At 44.0% G+C, this 5,472-nt stretch overlaps 1 long non-coding RNA gene across 1 annotated transcript; it reads left to right on the top strand.

Moving 5' to 3' along the window:
- Nucleotides 1-271: 271 nt before the first annotated feature.
- LOC144105421 (uncharacterized) lies at nt 272-4,022 on the top strand. The gene is made up of 2 exons (XR_013308787.1): nt 272-441; nt 3,795-4,022. It is a non-coding gene; the product is annotated as an uncharacterized LOC144105421 (long non-coding RNA).
- The last annotated feature ends 1,450 nt before the right edge of the window (nt 4,023-5,472 follow it).

Raw genomic sequence — 5,472 nt, 5'->3', positions numbered from 1 at the left:
AGTCTTCTTCTTCTTCTTCTTCATTTAAAGAGCACATCTACCGAGGAGTTATCAAAGCTAATGCTGTGGAGCATCCTACGTGTCCCGTAGAGGGCCGCTAACTTAAATCTTTCTTTTTTGTGTTTACGTTTTCTTTCTCTTGGGGCGAAGTAGCCAACTGCGCCGATCTTCTGGTTAACCTGCCTGGCTTTCCCGGTTTGTTCTGGCGAATTAAAAACCCCCAACACCCAACACCCACCCGCTAACATCCAATTTGTGCATTTCTAGTTATTGACTGCACTCGCAAGCCTGAAGATCTTACTCGCAAATGCCGTGAACAACCCCGGTTAATGTACTACTTTGATGGTTCAAAAAATTCGTGTGCACTTTTCCTGAATACTGGCTGTGGAGACAACGGAAATAAGTTCAACACATTACGACAGTGTGAAGTTACCTGTCAAGGTATGTGCCTGGATGCGGTCTCTTGTTCTTCAAATTTGAAAAAAAAATTCAAATTGATGCATTTGAATATAATCTTCGACATTGCTTAAAACTGCCAACAACATGTCGGCAGAATTGACTTAATATGTGATGATTTGAGGTTCAGAACAAATTCCTGCAAGAACTAAGCATATTGTGCAGTATGGTTCTGGACTGGTTATACAGCCACTTTTACCGAGCTACGCTGCTGCTTGAAATCCTGCGGAACCGGCAGGGTGTTATGATTTCCTTAAAATTAGAATTGCAATCAGCCATGCCAACGATTGAAAAAGAAAACTCGAAAATGTTGCAGTTTATGACACCAGTCTAATGTTGTTATAAAACGACGGCTAGCCTTCTTTCATACACACTCATCGCGCTGCCACATGGTTCCTATGCTGAAATAAGCCTACTTGCCTGCCGGGAACCTAAGTAAGAGGACAGTAGTACGCGTTTTAGTAAAGATTTGTTTTGGGTCTCATCATGAATGTTTCACCAAGGACCACATTCCAACTTTTTCATGGATAGATGTACACTCGTCCACACACCTGTCTCGAGGGCTTGAACGGGGCACCCTGGAGTATTTTTCATCATTTACGAGTATCTTTGGGCTCGGAACAAGAGATTAGCATCGATTGACACGCCAATAAAGCGTGTTTAATTCCCCATCTCTTTAAACGCTATTTCGAGCACGTCAGACAGCGTCGATTGTCATAACTGTACAACCGAGCGCGCTGCCTAAGCACTGTAGACAAGTGTGTGGACGATGCATACCCAGCAATTCTGTACAAAAGAATTTTTGAGCGGGAAACCGTTTATGAACGCAGATTTTCATATAATGTAAGATTTCACTATAAGAATCAATATATCCGCGGATCACCCGACGGCAGTCTTGTAGTTTTTTTCCTATTTACTTTTTTTGGCATCATCAAAAGCGTTCCCCCTTGGTTTTCCATGGCAGTCTTAACTGTTCGATGCGAGTGATGGAAATCCTTTAAAAGAGAGATTGTACAACATATCAGAAGAATGAACCATTACTGTCAATATTTCTATTGAATTATTTTACAATTTATCAATTTTCAAAATTTTTGTCAGAGGACGTTGGACATGGTACACCTTTATCCCACAGTATAGAGTGCAATGGGTTTTCTTCTGGCCTAAATTGTATGGTTTGTTATGCGTCAGCAGCGCTCCAAATTCGTTGAAGCTGAGAGGACCTTCATTCATACTCCTCCCTAAGTTAAGACTTTCCCGGATGGTACAATAGTCCTAGTGCATGGCTTCGAAGGAAACCCCATGTGCTCTTCACTTTTACAAAACTCTCTATGTGCCTCCTGCGCAAGTGTCTGCGGTCGCCATCATCTGCTATCAGCTTCTACCACTGCTAGACCGCCTGCGCTCGATCATTTTTTGTTAGAGCTTCCGTTATGCGCTTTCGTTCGTGCCCGCCGCAGTGACTCAGTGGCTAAGGCGCTCGGCTACTGATCCGGGTTAGCCGGGCTCGAACCCGACCACGGAGGCCGCGTTTCGATGGAGGCGAAACGCAAAGGCGCCCGTGTGCTGTGCGATGTAAGTGCACATTAAAGATCCCCAGATGGCCGAGATTATTCCGGAGCCCTCCACTACGGCATCTATTTCTTCCTTTCTTCTTTCACTCCCTCCTTTATCCCTTCCCTTACGGCGCTTTTCAGGTGTCCGCCGAAATGCGAGACAGATGCAGCGCTGTTTCCTTTCCGCATAAACCAATTTTTCATTTTTTCCACGTTCTCCACGTTTTCTGAGCACGTCGATGTAAACACTTGGAGCTCCCGCTGCTAACTCTCCTAAGTCGAACTCTGAGGCAGGGTTGGCGGAGAACTTTTTAACCTCCGCTCTAGCGAATTCACATTTAGTCGACGTGTTTCATGCAGGACAGGGATGTACTACAGACGCGTTCATAATTAAACTCGGGCTATTTGTGTCCATACACTGTTCAAAACAGAGAGGTCTATTTGCTACAGAAGATAGATCGGAAAGAGTATTGATTTTCGCTCTTTTTTTTTGTACCAAGAGAGAAAGAGAGAACGATGGTTTGAAAGAGGGACATGAGATGTGACCTATATTCAATGGCAGTAATGGGTTTCTTTACAGTACGCAATATTAGGTGATATGAAACCATTCCCCTCTTTCCCGCCCTCCCCTTTCTCTTCACTGGTTAGGGGACCTTTATTAGAGGTTTTGTTGGTACGTTTATTGTTACAAATGAACCGTACTCATATTTGAACGCCTAATCACCTGACTTCGCATAAAATTAATACACATTCAGATTGGAAACTAGTGGCACCACTTTTGTTCTGATTCCTTTCCGGTATTTTTATGCAAAATTAACGCACAGAAAAAAAACATTAAATGCATGACGTTGACTAAGTGTGCATGTTTAAGTCGTGTTCATCACAGACACAAAGTTGTGTCTGGGTTGGCTTCATGATGTTTAATGTTCGAAAGTGGCTGCGAATGCAATGAATACCGTAGTGGAGGTCTCCGGAATAAATTCGACCACCTGGGGATCTTTAACGTGCACTGACAGTGCACAGTAGACGAGCCTCTAGCATTTCACCTCCATCGAAATTGGAGCGCCACGACCGGGATCGAACCCGCGTCTTTCGGGTCACAGCCCCACCCCATAACCACTGAACCACCGTGGAGGCTCACAAAGCTATGTGCACAAGTGCAGACGTGTGCATCAGGACTTAGTCGCAAGGTTTTTTGTGCTGCAAACCAGCGATCCTGTTGTAAATTTTTTCTTTGTGGAAAACTCGTTTAATGATGAGAACAAAGAAGAAAATATGCATTGCGTATTTAATTTGCGCGCATCGCATAAAAAGCAAAAAAAGCCAAAATTGTTGCCCTGATTGCCTTTGAAATGCGATGCAACCATAGAATTATCTTTAGGATGAGAGCCTGCGGAAATATGTGATCTCTAAGGGTGCTACGGCTCGGCGAAAAAACGAGAGGCGTCCCAAAAGCCTGCACTTCATCTGCACGCGAAGCAAGGATAATCTGGGAGAGAATCAAGCTATGCTCCCTCACGTTGCAGATGACGCCGCAGCTATTCATTCATTCCTGAAAAGCGGTCCTGTGATTGATGCAACACGTCACGCTTTGCGCCTCGGAAATCACTTTTGACATCAGTCTCCTTGTAGCTGTAACTGCTAGTATTTTGCGGATAATCATGCTTAATGAACGATAGAAATTTAATTCTTCTTTATACTTGTTTTTTGGGACCAAGGGAATTACTGCAAGTTGCTTATATTCATTTTTTAATGAACGTAAAATCTTTATACTAACCTTCCTAGGCTCAACCTGCATTGAACCTCCAGATGATCCCAACTACTGCAAGGAAAAGAAAAAAACTTATTCGTACAGCAAAGAACGAGGCATCTGCGTAGAGCGCAATGATTGTGATCGTGGCGGCCGCAACTTTAAAAACATCGATGATTGTCGCCAGAAATGTGAACGTAAGTTTATCTTATTGCAGGATGTTATACACACAATAAAATACCTCTCTACTGCATCCTTACCCACACGTTGGACGATTTGTAGACTCCGTGAAGTAATCACTTGTTAGATATATAGCTCCAGCTGAATAGGTGAGAGGAAATTGTCCGTTGCTTCATTACGCAATTGTTGAGACACCCGGTAACATATCAGGTTCCCAGTGGGAACTTAATTTGGGGTATTATACTGCGATATTTATACTGCCTTACCCATGTGTAAGGAGAAACTTTTATCACGCGTGTACGCACAAGCGTTACCTGAAATAACCGCGCGGGCATTGAAAATGAAAGCGTACCAATGACTGTACGAAAACTGAAACGCTGCCGTTTTTGTTCACGTTAAGAGCCGTGGCACTGCTGGCACGCCATAAGTGAAGTATCATGGAAAGAATATTGTGGATTTAATACGCGTTGTGAAGGTGGTTGGAAAGCAAAGCTCTGCTGTTTGCATTCAAGAGCGTTTTTTGCTTACAGCAACGACACAAAAGCGCAACCGTAATCTTTACCGGGAAACACACAGGGGTGAAGGAACGTGCTTCGCTTCGCATTGTTTGCAGGCGCCGTTATCGTACATTATGCAGTTCGCGCTTCACGACGGCTTCGAATAACGTGAAACCCTCTCGAAGCAGCTGTATACCTAATGTTTACCGAAAGGCGTAGCTGTAATTATCGGCACCGCGAGTCGGAAATATTCGTTCCCTTACGGCACGGTTTGGGTGTCCACCGAAATATGTGAGGCAGGCGTCATTACCTTTCCTTAAAACCGATCTTCATTTCATTTTCCTTGACTTACAGCGCGGTTCCGGTGTCCATTAAGATATGTGCGCCAGGCATCATTTCCTTTCCGTAAATTGTCCAACGGGCAAGGCGTAACGCCGAACGGACGATGGCGTTCCCTTCCGTGGACTCATTGGCAACGCTGCAATACGCTGTCGCGTCCCGCTCTTACAGACCAAGCTGAAGCCCTTTTTAACGCGACAACGTTAAGGAGTTAGCGTTGCAGAAAAGCCGGTGTCGTCGGCGTCTTTGGCTGTGAGCGAAAAATGGCGCATCTAAACACTTTTTTGCTGTCATCTACCGCCCTCCTGATGGCAATATAAGTAGTTTCTTTTCTTGCTTAGAAAGGCTCCTTTGTTATACAAATGAAAATGGTCTCACACTGGTATTGGGAGAGGACTTTAATATTGATTTGTTAAGCCAATCATCAGTGCAATGTCACTTCCAAACTATACTCTCTTCAAATGGGTTCTACAATTTAATAGACACGGCAACCCGCATAACGATAAGCACGAGCACCTTGATCGACCTCTTTATAACAAATCTTCCAACCCATGAGACTTTAGCAGGCATTTGCGCCGAAACCATAAGCGATCACCTACCCATTTTTATGTTCACTAGGCTACCCGTAATGAACTCTGATACCAAACATGATGTTCGGTTTACAAAGCAGAACATTAACAAAAGAACGTTAGACAAT

The sequence above is a fragment of the Amblyomma americanum genome, chromosome 9 (assembly GCF_052857255.1).
Source record: "Amblyomma americanum isolate KBUSLIRL-KWMA chromosome 9, ASM5285725v1, whole genome shotgun sequence".
NCBI lineage: Eukaryota > Metazoa > Arthropoda > Arachnida > Ixodida > Ixodidae > Amblyomma > Amblyomma americanum.
This window is presented reverse-complemented; position numbering and strand designations above follow the sequence as displayed.